The following is a 17085-nucleotide window of genomic DNA, read 5'->3' on the forward strand; positions in this document are numbered from 1 at the left end:
AAAATGATTATTATTATTATTATTATTATTATTATTATTATTATTATTATTATTATTATTATTATTATTGTAATGCCATACTTGTCTCTCACGTTGTGCGTTTGTGACCTACACTGGTTGTATTTACTTCCGACAGTAACATTAGGTACGGACAGGATTTGGATAGACAGACAACATTTGTTGATTGGAGAAACAACAGAAACAATCTGGCCACCCTACCTCATGTAAACGGTGGGTCTGGGTGCCTGATCAGTGGCCGCCGGACTTGCATACGGGCACTGGGTATGCTGTCGAATGTCTAGATTTATAAAAAGAACTACACCACACCTATTACATTAGGAGACACTATTACATAGATCGAATATATTGATAGTGAGGCGGACCCGCGGTCTAGGGGTAGCGTGCCGACCTTTCACCTGGAGGCTCCGTATTTGCTTCCCGGCCAGGTCAGGGATTTTTACCTGGACCTGAGGGTTAGTGCGAGGGTTGCCGGTCAATTGCAGTCGCGGACATTAGCGGTCGCCGGACATTTGCGGTCACTGAGATAAACTTGTGTCCACTCACAGAAATTCCTCAGTTGTCGCAGGACGTTTGCGGTCACTGCAGCTCAATCTCGGCGTGTCCCCGCTAACCTACCTGAGCACCTGCTCTCTCCTTGCAGATCAACATTCTTCTCTCGCGGGCATTATTTAGATATTGATACCTTCAGCCACAAACACCATTCTATACCAAAACTTCCTGGTGTGAGTACTGTATTTACTATTGTGTGCTGTAATGGAGTTGACAGTTACTAGTCAGGAAAATCTTTGTGCACTTTACAAACGTTATATGTACAGAACATATAGGGAGAGTCAACCTGTTAACGTCACCTGGGTGTGTCTGAAGGAGAAGAACAAGTGTAAAGGACGGCTGAGGAGAAGAGGCGAAGAAATGATTCATACCGTCGTTCATCAGCGTGGACCACCTGAAGAAGCGGCCTTCACAGTGAAAAAGCAAGTTCAAGATGGAAATAAGAGAGCAAGAGAAGAAGTGCCTCCACTATCACATATTTACGTGCAGAAGTTGCGTGATCTGCATAACAGGGGCTACGACTTTGTCACTGACATGCCAGCTCAAGAAACCTTAAAAAGAACGATGTGTCGGCAACGAAATCATGTACGCGGACTTCAGGCAGAGCCAAAAACAAGTTCTCAGATAATTATTCTTCATGAAGAGGGGTTAAGGATGAATAATGGCAGACCGTTTCGTTTATCTGACGACGGCATAGGATAAAGAATTATGATTTTTTGTGCCGAAAAAGCTAGAGAAAGTCTTAGACATTATGCGCTTTTTTTTTGATGACACGTTACGAGTTGCAGCAAACAATTCACTCAGATATACACCATTCACGCAGACCTTGGAGGGCGGAGTGATGAAAGCAACGTTTATCCAGTCGTCTTTGCGTTCCTGCCTTACAAAAAGAAACTTATATTCGTTTATTTCACCTTATCTTGGAAGCGGTTCCATCAATGGAATCCTAAGAAAATCACTATTGACTTCGAAGCAGCTACGAGAAATATTTCCGTCAGCGGAGTTAAGTGGCTGTTTCTTTCATATGAAGCAATGTCTGTGGAGAAAAGTACAGGAACTTGGCCTGACGAGCGAATACAAGGAAAACGAAGATATACGCCTCTAGATCCGAATGTGCACCACTCTGGCATTTTTGAAGCCAGATGACGTCAGTGAGGGATGGTTGGTGATACATTCTCATGCGCCTTCTACAGAAAAACTTAATGGATTCTTCGACTAATTTGTACATGTATGGCTTGAAACAGCGAGATACCAATCACTGTGTGGATCTGTTACAAAAAAGCGACATCGAACAACAAATGCTGTAGAGGGATGGCATCACAAGATCAACTCTTTAGTTGGAAATCCACATCCTCGGTTCGACGATTTGGTGATGTGTTTAAAGAAGGAAGCAGAAGCGACGAACTGCATGCACCTGAAACTGGAGCTCAGTCTTGAAGGTAAGAGGAGAAAGATGAAATATTTGAAGAAAGATGACAGGATTGAAAGAACTCCTAAGAAATATGAAGAAACTAGTGACAGCAGGTCCTGCTTAAAGGCAGAAAATCTTACACAGAAAATCTTGCGTAATCTTCTTGCCGCTTTAGGTACTCCTAATGTAAATAGGTATGTACAAAGGAACAAAATTATAACGACGCTTACCTAAAGCCGACAAAAATAATTTACGAAGCTTAGTTACAGCTGATTTTAAACACGCCAAAATGATTGTATTAAAATCATTTTGCCAGTCCAAAGCGCAGATAAAGTATGATACTAATCAGCATTTTAAAACATATAATTTGCTGTCGACCAAATGATTGTATGTACTCGAGTTTGGAGGTTTTGACCCCCTGCGGGTAGGGGACACAGACGAAGAATACATCCACGGTACTCCCCGACTGTCGTAAGAGGTGACTAAAAGGGTCCCGGGGGCTCACAACTTGGAAGCGTGGATTGGCAGGATCGAACTCGCCAAGCTGAGGCCAGAAGACCAGCGCCTCAACTGAGCCACTGAGTCCGGCATTTCTAATTCTTTCCCGTCCCATTTTCTCCGAAAAATATGTTAAAGTGACGTTAGACTACCATAATTCATTAATTAAATAAATAAATAAAAGAAATTTGAATTAATTAACGATGGATTAACTTTTGTTTATTCTAAAAATGAAGGACTGGTGCAGAATAAAACAGTGTCTCTTGTACCCTGGCCGATCTTTAATTATTCCACCATAAATAAACATGAAACTTATTTTTGGAATTAGCCTCTGATGTTTGTATCTAAAATACACTTTGTGTTGTATTACAGTTTAAATATCAAATATACCAGCTTGTATATCTGCGAGAATGTTTATATCGTAGTAGCCACGAGACCTTTTCGCGGTGTTGGTGATTACTGTTTTTGTGAGAAAGTAGAACGGTGTCACCATCCTCCCTTAAAACTAACCAGAAAAGAAAGTCGAATAGATCCGACTCTCTTTTAGGGAAAAAGAAGGGAAAAGCCACGAAGCACGTGAAAATGTAAGACTGTCTGGGTTTGGCATATATCGTACCGTTCGGATCGGAAGAGAACAAGAGCTGACCAAGAGAGGACGGATAGGAAATAGAATAGAGTATATTTTTTATCATCTAAAGAACTCTATGTTACCAAAAACATGACATGGATTGTTCTCCTTCAGACACACCCAGGTGACGATTTCATGTTGACTTTCCCTATACTTTATGTACATATAACCATTTGCCTTATTAGTAACTGTCAAAAACATTACAGCTTACAACATTAAATAATTACACCAGGAAGTTTCGATATAGAATTGTGTTTGTGTCTGAAGGTATCAGTTTCTAAATAATGCCCGCGAAAGAAAAATGTTGATCTGCAAGGAGCGAGCAGGAGATCAGGCAGGTTAGCGGGGATATCCCGAGTTTAAACTAATGAGACCCACCCCTTGCTGCAATGACCGCAAATGTCCTGTGACAATTGGGGAATTTCTGTGACTGGGGACAAATTTATCTCATTGACCGCAAATGTCCGTGATTTTGTGATGACCGCAAATGTCCGGACACCAGTGCGAGGTCCACTCGGCCGACGTGATTACAATTTACTAGTTACCCGACGGTGAGACAGTGACCCCGATCTAGAAAACTAAGAATAACGGCCGAGAGGACGTCACCTCCTAATCTGCAGGCCCTTGGGCTGAGCAGCGGTCACTTGATAGGCTGTAATGCCATGGGGTTTTGTTTTTATATTGTAAATTAGATTTAATTTGGCTCTGTATATATCCTACTGTATTTATTTGGGGGGGGGGCTTAAAATAATGTGGACTCATCAGCACGCCGGTGCTCTCTGGTATACAGTCTGGATTTTGATATTCCTTCCCCCTATTAATAAATTAATTAATTCGATTTAATTTACTATATAAGCTCATAACTGTCAGTTGGTCAGTTAAGTTATCTGCTTGGAGGCTGATTCAGTCCTCAAATAGTATCACTGAAGGTTATGTCCGGCTCCATGGCTAAGTGGTTAGCGTGCTGGCCTTTGGCCACAAGAGTCCCGTGTTCGATTCCCGGCAGGATTGGGAATTTTAACCATAATTGGTTAATTCCGCTGGCACGGGGGATTGGTGTATGTGTAGTCTTCATCATTATCCTCATCACGTCGCGCAGGTCGCCTACGACCGTCAATTCAAAAGACCTGCACCTGGTGGGCCGAACATGTCCTCGAACACTCTCGGCACTAAAAGCCATACGCCATTTCATTGACCGAAGGTAATGCTCTTATAGGGAAACAGCAAAAACCATGCTATTGCATTCTTCACTGAGCCAGAGAGTGTGATTTTGCAGCATCACTGGCCTATTAGTAACACCGTAAACAGCATTCATGCTAGGAGTGCTCAGAATGTCATTACTCTGCAGCTCACATGCTTCAGCAGCTCCCATACGTCCGCCACCTTGACTGAATTAGTGTAGTAGCCTTCGGTTCAGAGTGCCCCGGGTTCGATTCATAAATGATTAATTCCCTTGGCGCGGGGACTGGGTGTGTTGTCCTAAACGTCATGCAACTCACCACACGCAACACTATTCTCCATAACAATACCACGCAGTTTCCCATACACTGCAGATGCCACCCACCTCCGTTGGAGGCTCTGCCTTACAAAGGCTGCACCAGGCTAGTAAGAGCCACGCGAAATTATTATTGTTGTCTCCCATATTTCCACAGCTATAAATCACTGGGATTTATGTGGAAGCTATATTTTGCACTGGCCTGTGCCAAGAGACAGACTCAAAAACAGCAACTGGCATTAGCTTAGAGCTACTATTAACAGAAATTCACTTCACCAAGTCAACTAAACAGCGTTTCTTCGATTGTTGGTAGGTACATTTGGTCGAAAATCTTCTACTAGTATTTGTCGTTTATCATAGACTTGGCTCCGATTCCTTTCCTAACGTTTCATCAGATGCTAAGGCGAAAGTTCTGTATCGTCAAACTAGCCATTATAACCTCCAGGGAAATACAACGACGGATCGTGTGAATAAATTGAATTAATATGTTCATTCTTGATGTTACACTGCTGATACTCCAAACGTTTACCTCGTGATTCTCTTGTTGGATTCTGGTCAGTTTGACAGGGAAATTATAATTATTGAAAAGTAGGCCCTAATTTCAATATTGTATCGATATAACTTTTTTATATTTTAACATTTCTGATATCTGCAGTGATCGTACTGTACCATTGGCCATTGCAGTACTATTAAGGTTTGTCACGATTTCAATCTTTACTGTGAATCCGTGATTTATAATCCTGTCTCTATTATACATGGAGCTCATCGAGGGGCTCTGTATGCCAAGACGACAGTTCCCCAGTCAGATGACCTACAGATATCAGAGTGCCAAGTGACGACATTTTCAGCCCTATGATTTGGCTTTCTTGAAAGAATCCGTTACCCCTCATATTAGACACCTCCTCAGCTGGTCTCACGAGGTTGAATAAATACCATTCCAACCCTCAGTCCAGATTTATAATCCTTGGACGAGCTGGGAATCGAACCCGTGTCTTCCATGTAAGACGAAGGCATGCTACAGTTACAAATGGCAATGTATATCCTTCATTACGTATTCACTCTAAAATCAGTTACTATACGAAAAATAAAGTCTATGTTCTCGGTACTGGTGATATGTAATCGACCACCAAGTCTACAGACCAGGGCTTCTCAGTCTGTGCTTACTGAAGGTGTGTCGACCGCTGTGCCATTGTAGTGTGCACGGTTCAGTTATGGCTTCCCGACAGAAGGTGGATGAACATTGTTTTGGTTAAACTGTAGCTGTGATAGGAGAAACGCATGTAGCCTCGTTTACTTCTGATTTGTTTGAAACGTGCCACATCGCAATAAAACCCACAAATTATGCGCAGTCGACACCCGAAATGTCTTCATCAATTAGGTTTTTTCTCTCATCTCTTCAATAAGAGTTCCTTCAGTATACAACTTCATTTCGAATTCGTTCTTCTAAATGTATACGTTTTCAAACTCCTCTATTGTTTAACAGTTTCTTAATTTATCAATTATGAAGTTTTCAAATGCTGTTGGTTCCATTATTCTATTCAATAGGAAGACTTAATAAGTGCAGGTATGAACATTTATGCCATATGCCTGTTCACATTGCAATATAGTATACCCATCGAGCACAGAATAACATAGAGATGGCAATGCCTTCTGCAATGCATTGGCTCGCTGAAGCGGAGTTTTCCGCGCATCGCCATGTTGACATTACCAGCAGTGCTAGTTAATTCTTATTTGGGTCACGTTAATTCCTATCAGAGTCTGTCATTTTAAAAGATTTCTGTAATATTATTTAATTGGTTAACGCATCTCACACAGTAGGAAAGTTCCTGTCATAATGGTAAGCACGGGACGGTCCAGAACACTGTTTTAATCGCAATACCGGTAGTTTAAAATTCGGAAATATGAGCTCAAATAGCCAGTTATTACATCAGATTGTATTTAGCTCAAACGAATTGCCGATTTGCAAGGTGCAGCTAAAATAATGGAATAAAAAATAATAAAATAATACAGGCCAATAATAAAGATATCCTGGAAGAGCAGTAAGTATGAGGTAAATAGGTCTAATTATTATAGAATTGCTGAGCCAAGTAAATCATATCAAAAATAGAGAGACAATATTTTTACATTAGTAAACTTGATGAAATGAATTAATTCATCTCAAGTATTATTTTGTAATGTAATGAAATAACCATACCTTAAATATATAGCTATATGGACTTCAAGTGAGATAAAGTGAGGTACATACAACACCCACAACGCCTCTTTTTCTGGTGCAATAATTTTCTTTTCTTTCTGTACGCAATTTCTTTGGTTTTCATATGATCTATTTGGGCACTAAAACACGTTTCTGCACTTTTATTACAGATATATTTTTCCACAATAGGTACTTCCTGGACTGCTGTAGAGGAGTCTAATGAAGGCATTTCCACAGTAATGAAGGCATTTCCACAGTCTTTGTTATTTCAAAGACCCTCCTCTCCAGTAAAATTATTTTTAAAAATAGTAGGTTTACTCTATAAATATGTATTTCCACATATTTCTCACATCAAACGACTAAAATGAAGAGAAACTAACCTTTGATTTTATTTGTAGATACTTTGGGAAAGCAGCAAACACATGGCACAGCCCATTCCCTCAGCCTTACGACACACAATGAAGTACGATCAAAATCACGTTCAGTAAAGTGAGCTGAACATATGGTGCTGAAAGGTGTGGGGGACCAATTTTCCCTTCGTATAGCTCTTATCAGTTTCTTCCATTGTTCATTATCTTTAGGAAAACTGTAAATTAGAAATGGGCTTCTTAACCTATACCGTATGTACAAGGGGAAAACAATTCGGCGCTGAATATTCGCAAAAACATATTGCTTACCTGTGAAAAGTTATCCCTGGTATTTTCTTTGAAACTCTGTTTGCACATCCATACGCCACACAAGTCAGCATTTTAAAATCATAACACAAAGTTCCTTTATTTACTTCACACGTGGTGCACTGCTCACTTACACTACTGGTCTCCAATGTTATGGTACAAGCAAAATGGCGGCCGCTTGTGTCCACTGACTTCAACTCAGACGGCACATTGCCATCTCTATGTTATTCTGTGCTCGCTGATTATACCTCAGTAGGTAAAACTCCTTTCTTCACAGAATGTATTCTATATCATATAGTAAGGCAGTATTCAGACTGGGGCAAATATCCATTCATAGGACGAGGAATAAGGGACTGGAATAAATTACCAAGGGAAATATTCGATAAATTTCCAAGTTCTTTGAAAACGTTTAAGAAAATGCTAGGTAAACAACTGATAGGGAATCTGCCAACTGGTCGACAGCCCTAAATGCAGATCATTGATGACTGATTGTATTCATAGATGGCAACATTTCTGAATATTGCCTTCAAAAGGAGATAACTGAAGTACCATAAATTTCACTGCTACTAATTTTTCACAAGCAAGCATTCTTAAACGCCAACTAAGTTCTATGTCAATCAGAGGTGAACTTCGTGTGGGAGTCAGTGTTAGAGTGAGTGACAGTTGGGCTCCCAGGTGGAGCCAGTGTGACACTCAGTGAGTTGGGATTTGGTGGCTGGGCTGAGGGCGACAGAGGTGTTGGCTGTCGCTAGTGTCCCACCGAGGTTTGAACCAGGAATTGTTGTTGTAGTGTCGGAGAGACCAGTGAGTGTGTAACTGGAGGCGACAGAACGGTGTTGAGTGTAATTCTGTGGACTGAGGATCGCTGTGAGCCAGCGAGGAAACGCGCTATCGTGAGTGCGAGGATAAATGCACCTGTGTTAATGTTCGCCGTTGTGAGTATCGTCCTGCTGTTGAATACTGTTGAGCTGTTCAGTTGTTTACTGCATGGGACTGTGCGAAGTACTGGACTGTCATTGGAGTTGAACCGGCGAACAGTCGTCGTGTGTTATATAGCCAGGGGCACTGTGTTCAAATCCAGCTGTCTACGCACAGTGGCTGTAGGAGATGACTGGACTTGGGGTAAAGTTAAAGTAAGGATTAATGGACCCTTGTTGCGCTATAAAGTAGAGAGATTTGTAAATAGACTGGCAATTAGTAAGTGTGGCACTTAATAACTGGTTAGAATTGTTTGTGTTTGAATATGTGTGTGTGTGTGTGCATTTATTAGGTCATCCTGAAATAAATTAGAGCAATGAAACAGATGGAGTTTTATTCGTAACAGAATGTTGGTCATTTTGCGACTTCTTTTAACCCAAAATATTTCGAAAGAATTTTCTTTCTCTTTTTTCCAGTCAGTATTTTATTATTATTATTATTATTATTATTATTATTATTATTATTGCTGGCCTCGAGTTCGATTCCTGCTCAGGTCAGGGATTTTTACCTGTATCTGAGGGCTGGTTCGAGATTCATTCAGCGTACGTGAATAAAATTTAAGAGCCATCTGACGGTGAGATGGCGGCCCCGGTCTAGAAAACCAAGAATAACGGCCGAGAGGATTCGTCGTGCTGAACATATGACACCTCATAATCTGCAGGGCTTCGGGCTGAGCAGTGGTCGCTTGTTGGGCCAGGGTCCTTCGGGGCTGTTGCGCCATGGGGTTTGGTTTATTATTATTATTATTATTATTATTATTATTATTATTATTATTATTATTATTCCCAGTAAATAGATAAATAGTTAGCGTGCTGGCCTTTGGTACAGATGGTCCAGGGTTCGATTCCCGGCCGGAACGGAGATTTTAACTTTATTGGTTGATTCTGGTGGCTCGGGGGATGGATATATGTGCTGTCTTCGTCATTTGAATTATTCACAAATAGGGCTCCATTCTCGTAGGCACGTAGGTCGCCTATACAGCGTCAGTTCGAAAGACCTGTACCGGGCCCCTTCGGAGGCCACACTCATTATTATTATTATTATTATTATTATTATTATTATTATTATTATTATTATTATTATTATTATAGGAGCTTGATAAGGAGGACAAGAGGAGGGGATTAGTTTTTAATCTGAAGATGGTTTTCCGTGGTATCTCATTTTCAAACAAGGTTAATGCTGGGGCTGTGCCTTTGTTGGGGCTACGGACGCTTCCTTTCCACTCCTAACCCTTTCCTATCCCATCGTCGCCGTGACACCTACCTGTATCGGCGCGACGCAGAGCAAGTTGTAAAAATGAGTCTTAATAAACAGACAAGGAAACATTGCGGAGATGTCGACGAGAATCACGTCGAAACTTTCAGCTTAGAACGATAATGGTTCCACGGTTGTGTACTTTTAAGTTTCGTAACTACCCGCAGCTCGTTATATAACGATTGGGGATGTATTCCATAGGCACCTCTGTGGGAGCGGAGACAAAGTTGCCTTTCGCAAGTATCGAGTGTTCTTCCTTAGTTGGTTGGTGGTCGGAGGTATTGGTGACAGTTCTCCAAGTATCTTAAGGCGGGTAAGATTTCCATTGACGTCGACGGCAACAAGGCCTAACATCCCGCAAAAACATCAAAGCTTGACAGCTTGTGTTGTTGTTATCCCAACTTCATTAAATGAGTTTGACGGGTGTGAGAGCCGGGAAATATTGTTCTTGGCTTCTAACCAACGAAGTTCCTTTTTATTTTTTTACAATCTGCTTTACGTCGCACCGACGGAGATGGGTCTTGTAGCGGCGATGGGATAAGAGTGGGAAGGAAGCGACCGTTGCCTTAATTGGGGTGCAGTCGCAGCATTTGCCTGGTGTGAAAGTGGGACAACCATCTTCAGGGCTACCGTGAGTGGGGTTCGAACCCCAGCGAGGTTCTAATTCTGGCCTACGCATACGGCCAATTGATATCATTTTGAGCTCCTAATTTAATATAAACATCTCCATTTATAAATTGATGATAATATTAAGGTTTTTGTTACACCTATGGTATTTATTTGATGGTGGCCAACAAGAAGACCAAGTTTGGAAAGGCAATACTGGCAGGGCGTTGAAAAAATTGTTATTAACCTTTTCAACGAAATTGTAACCACTAATAAGCCTCTACATGTATGAACCACCTGCCCAGCTGTGTCCATCTGGAAGATAAAAGAAGATGTAAGTCTCCTCAGTCACATCATGAAAATATTTGAGCGGACTCAGGGCAGTATTTTAAATAGGATGTCTTATTTATCCTACGGATGTATTCACTCTCCATTATCTCCTAACCAAGCGGACTCGTCAAGGACTGTTGCACTATGAATGCAATCCACACCCCACGTTTGTTGTTGGAGAAACATGCAGAAAAGAGGAAGACTGTACACGTGGCATTCTTAGACCTGGAGAAGCGTTTGACAGGGTCCCACATGATCTAATCTCGTGCGCTCTCCAGCACTATGGAGTACTGGAAATGTATGTGAACTGGACTCAGCTTCTCTGTCAAAATGCTTGAACAGTAGTCCAGTGTCTCACTGGAATCTGTGCACATCCACGTTGTAAAATCACTTTTGACGTCCACCAGGGTTCAGCCCTTTTTCCATCGCTGTTCTTCCTTTGCATGGCCAATATACGATCTCCTCATCCCAAGACGCTTGCACACGGTGATTAAGAATTAATGCGACAAAGCTTAGTATGTCGTGCGGGAAGGCAAACTGTTAATTTTTCAAAAGGGAACTTACGCCCGAAAGTGCATCGTTTGGGTGCTGTGGGCCGTCAAAATTTGACATCCCTTCTGATATGGTGATTGCTGTGCGTTCCTCATATTACTAACCTAACAAGAACATCACATCGTACAGTAAATTACAAAAGGGGGGGGGGCGAATTATCGACCTCCAACTTGATTGCAGACCCTTCATCGGTGACACAGAGATTGGTGTGCACGGTCAAAGACATGTGTTGTGTATTTTAGTCACTACGGGGATTCTGGCAATAAGGTCCTCATTTTCCAATAAAGTGGTCTCGTATACTGTACCCTTGGTAGTACCCAAACCATTAAAATATCTTTGACCACGTGCGCAAGTCTCTGCACCATCGATGTAGGCTCTATAACCAGGTTGGAGTTCGACATTTCAAACCTCTTTTTTTTTAACCGAATGTGTGTCGTAATGCTTTGGTTGGGTTGGTGTAAGTTTCTAGATAATCTGAGGATTGCACAGCCACCACCATATCCGAAATTTGTCTAACATTGACGCCCCACACGGCCCAAACCAGAAATTTCCAGGCACGGGTCCTCTTTTAGAAACGATTACACTCATATACATAAAAAACAGAACACCTTGAAAAAATAGAGATAGGTAAGTTCATATTCACATGACATGTTCAATAGTATGTTCTGCATAAATGATTAACATTTTAGTCACCTAGGTTCATCATGTGTCCTGTTGCCTAGTAGGCACTAGGTCCTCCATGGACACTGATAACTTGTTCCATGTGTGATGGCATCGACGCGTATAAGAAGCAAATGGCGCCCTGGGGTATAGCCACCCATGCTGCGTTCACCTGGTTCCACAGTTTATCCTTGGTGGTTGACATTGGGTCACAACGGCGCACCCGTCATTTCACCATATCCCGCACATTTTCGACTGGCGATAAGTTCGGCGATTGGGCAGGCCAGGGCAACAGTCTGACATCCTGTGACAACAAGAAGACACGTGTTCGTGCAGCAACATATGGTCGCACATTGTCCTGCTGAAATATGGCGTCTTGGATGTCGTGCAGAAAGGGTATGGCTACGGGTCGCAGAACGTCGTTCACGTAGGTCAAAGTGGACATGCACCAACTGTGATTTGTTGTTGTACCCAATAGCACCCTCCACCACAAAGCCTTAATTTGGCGAATGCAGTCAATGTGATGCCTCTCTCCCTCTCTGGGGCGAACCAAAATGCGGCCATCATTTTCAAACAAACAGAACCTGGATTCGTCCGGAAACACTATCTGCTGCCATTCCTGTCCCCAGTGATGTCGTTCCATACACCATTGCAGTCTAGCATGTTTATGCACATTAGTCAAAGGTAAGCGGAGAAGTGGACGACGCGCCAGTAACCCAAATTATAATAAACGGAGACGGACTGTCACTCCTAATAGTGTACGATGTGTTACACTGTTCTATTGTTGCGCCTGAGCCGAGGAGGACGCAGATTTGTCCTGCAATATCATTCGGATGAGGTGTCGATCTTCTCCAAGGGTGATCTGGGTGGTGCGACCAGGTCCATCTGGTCGTATTCTACGGCCTTCTGTGGACCATTCTGTACACACCCGTTGCACTGCTGACACACTTCGTCCCACACGAGCAGCAATTTCCCGGATGGATGCATCACGTTCTCTTATGCCAATAATTCGTCCTCTTTCAAACTCACTCATTTGACGGTACGGTTCTCGCATGCGTTTGCGAGGCAACCTGTTCGTCTGCTCAAGTCACATTGATCCATTGCCTTCTGTTTATAGCGACAACGAGAGCCACAGGCACATTTTCCCCGTCGGTTGTCGTGCGCCGAAATATCGATGTGGACCTTGAACCTAAGGGTCGACATGGTTCAAATGCTAATAATTTCTTCAGAACATACTAATACACATGTCGTGTGAATATGAACTTCCTATCTCTAAGTCTTTTAAGGTGATCTGGTTTTTATGTACATGAGTGTAATTTGCTGTCCCGCACAACATGCTGACCGTTGTCGCATTCATTCTCAATCACCGTGTATATGCAGGACACCAGTCTGGAGCTCCAAAATGAGGTGAAAACTTAGAAAGACATGCTAAAAAGAATGGCATGTGTCTCATTCCTCACAATATTTGGAAAGCGGTCCTCAGACTAGTGGTACCATCACCGTCGACAAGGATTTGAATAAAACCACAGAGTTAAAATACCTTCGATCTCTATTAACATCATCGAACCATACCATCCTAGACACCTGGGATGAGTGTAAGTGTAGAATGATTGAAGTGGAGACAATTCACTGGTGCTTTCTGTGACAAGAAGATGCCTAAGCATCTGAAGGCAAAAATTTACACAATGGTGGGCCAAGTAGCTCTGTACGGGATAAAATGACAACTTTTTACGGGGAAATCGGGGCAGGCCTTCCAAACGATGAAGATTAACATTCTACGACAGTCCCTTGGATTGAATCGCTACGACCATGCAACAAATGCTAATGTACGTTAAATTCTAGGTGTAGCCCCAGTTGTGGAGAAAGCACGAGAAGCCCGACCCTGGTAGTATGGTCATGTCATGAGAAGAGGCGAAGATTATGCGAACACCGAGCTCGATAGCTGCAGTCGCTTAAGTGCGGCCAGTATCCAGTATTCGGGAGATAGTAGGTTCGAACCCCACTGTCGGCAGCTCTGAAAATGGTTTTCCGTGGTTTCCCATTTTCACACCAGGCAAATGCTGGGGCTGTACCTTAATTAAGGCCACGGCCGCTTCCTTCCCACTCCTAGGCCTTCCTTGTCCCATCGTCGCCATAAGCAACTAGCAAAAAAAAAAAAAAGATTATGCGAACGAACCAGCACCGCATCTCGATCCTGGAGGACGTCGACCCCGTCGTCGGAGTGGATGGATAACATCAGCGATGGCATGCACTAGGTGGATCTCAACCTCGAAAATGTCCTTAACACAGCCCTGTAGAAGAGGCATAGCAGAATGGCAGTCTCCGTGAACTGGGAGAAACGCTATGGAAGAAGAATGTTGATTTCCTTCGTCTTATTGATTTATTCATTTAAACGTTGAGTTTAACTATTCTAAATTTGTTTTCTTCTTCGGCGTCTCTAACTCACCACGACCGAGTCCATTATTGTCCTAGATAATCGATCTTCCTCCATTCACCTCACATGACACCACCGCCAAAGCTGGTTCATACGGACAGGTTCATCCATCAAGTTTATTCCAAACTTAGCTTTATCTCTTCATGGCAAGTGTCCTTCTGTTATCGTTCTCACTGTTTATACTAGGAATTATAAAATAAACAAACAATTAAATCAATAAACAGTCACTAGAAATACATATAAGGTACTTGCTCACTCTTTATACTCTGTATCTTTATATCATCTGTAACTGACATCCTCTAATTCCAGTTGCCATCTTTAATTGATATTTAGTGTCAGGGACATTTTCCTCTTCCAGATCAGTCATCCGAAGTCTTTACATCAAACCTGGTAAACAAAAAATCTATTCATACCCGAGTCGAGTAAAAATTCAATAAAATGTATAGCATTCTAATTTGAAGGATTTGATCTGTATTCTGCGTCTTACATTAAACAATGAACATAGTTACAATTTCACGATGCTAGTGGCCTGTAGACATTGAAATGAAGGTGCGCGGCATCTACCGTGCATAAGGAACTATGTAGTAGTATGGTGATGGTAGCAACTGAGTGTAATTTGCAGGAATGTTGGGAACAACACAAACACCAAGTTACTGAACGAATTAAATCTTCACGTTTATAATCTCACGGTCTGACCGAGAATCGAACCGAAGACCCTGGGTCCCAAGACGCTGACCAGTCCGCCACAGACTAGTTAAATGTTATAAATCATAAATAACTTCCTTGCAATAAGGTTTGCTTTATCTTCCTAACATCGTCAGCCTGTCGGTAAACCTCCCAGAACACAGCTCTGTACTCAGACGAGACTCATCTGGTTGTAGCGGTACCTTGCAAAAAAGAAGTTGAGTGTTGAAAGTGCAAGTCAAGAAACAAGAAGCAGTAAACAGTTCTCACAGAAATAAAACAAGAACTTAACAGTCCACTCCTCTCCCTCTCAGTCATTGTATCTCATTCAGTGGCCACGCTATTCATTTTATGACGTGTGGCCTCAAGGAGGTCATATTGTACAGCACAAGAGATTTAGTAGCCTTCACTTAAGTATTTCTTCTCTGCATGATACAGGGTGATCAAACATTTGTCTGCACTATGTCTCTCGTGGACAAAAATAGAAAAACGTTGTTGGAAAACATTCGCGTTTGAAAGTCTTGCAAAGGCAGCGTAACAACAGTACGTTGAAACGGTATTACTTCAAATTTAGCAAGAAATCTTTCTAATTGTATCATTCGTGTGAGTTCACGTTTATAATCCCACGACCCGAACGTGCATTGAACGTAAAATTCCTCAAGTCCCCAAAGGCAAGACGCTGAGCAGTCAGCCACAAATTAGAGAAACATTAAGGGGTTGTAGTAAGGATGTAAAGTCGTCGCCATAAGATCTATCTGTGTCGGCGCGACGTAAAAGCCCCTAGCAAAAAAAAAAAAAAAAAAAAAAAAGGATGTAAAGGAGATGGTGTCTAAGTTGCTGGTAAGACCCCAATTAGACTATGGTTCCAGTGTATGGGACCCACACCATGATTACTTGATTCTAGAAGTGGAAAAGTTCGAAAGGAAAGCAGCACAATTTATTCTGGGTGATTGCCGACAAAAGAGTGGTGTTGCCAACTTTGGGGATGAGAAGACTTGAAAGTAACTAGGCGGGCTGCTCGGCTAGGGGATATGTTTCGAGCTGTCAGTAGAGGGATGGCGTGGAATGTCATTAGTAGATGAATACGCTTGAATGGGATTTTAAAAGGTAGGATAATACGAAGAAAATGTTGAAATTCAAGAAGACTAATTGGGGCAAATATTAGTTATAAGAAGTTGAATTTTAGAGATTGGAATAATTTAGCAAGGGAGGTATTCAATAGATTTCTAACTTCTTCTCTGAAATAATTTAAGAACATTTCCTTTTTTACAAGTTCTTTTATGTTGCACCGACGCAGATAGGTTTTATGGCGACCATAGGACAGGGAAGGGATAGGAGTAGGAAGGTACAAGCCCACAGCTGCACGCCCCTAAATGCACGGACAACACGCTCGGTCAATTTAAGAAAAGACTAAATAAACAATTGATAGGAAATCTGTCACTTGGACGATTGCGCTAAATGCAGATCATTGATTGATTGATTGATTGATTGATTGATTGATTGATTGATTGATTGATTGATTAATTGATTACCAACCTCGATAGCTCCAGTCGCTTAAGTGCGGCCAGTATCCAGTATTCGGAAGAGTGTGGGTTCGAACCCCACTGTCGGCAGCCCTGAAGATGGTTTTCCGTGGTTTCCCACTTTCACACCAGCCAAATGCTGGGGCTGTACCTTAATAAAGGCCACGGCCGCTTCCTTCCCAGTCCTAGCCCTTTCTTGAACCATCGTCGCTATAAGACCTATATGTGTCGGTGTGACGTAAAGCCAATAGCAAAAAATGATTGATTGATTGATTGATTGATTGATTGATTGATTGATTGATTGATTGATTGATTGATTGATTGATTGATTGATTGATTGAGCGAACTACAAAGAGTGGTACTACAAAGAAAGCATAACTGGAAATTATAAGAAGTATGAAATGAAATGAAATGAAATGAAATGTCGTATGGCTTTTAGTGCCGGGATATCCCAGGACGGGTTCGGCTCGCCAGATGCAGGTCTTTCTATTTGACTCCCGTAGGCGACCTGCGCGTCGTGATGAGGATGAAATGATGATGAAGACAACACATACACCCAGCCTCCGTGCCATTGGAATTAACCAATTAAGGTTA

Source organism: Anabrus simplex, chromosome 3 (assembly GCF_040414725.1).
Source record: "Anabrus simplex isolate iqAnaSimp1 chromosome 3, ASM4041472v1, whole genome shotgun sequence".
NCBI lineage: Eukaryota > Metazoa > Arthropoda > Insecta > Orthoptera > Tettigoniidae > Anabrus > Anabrus simplex.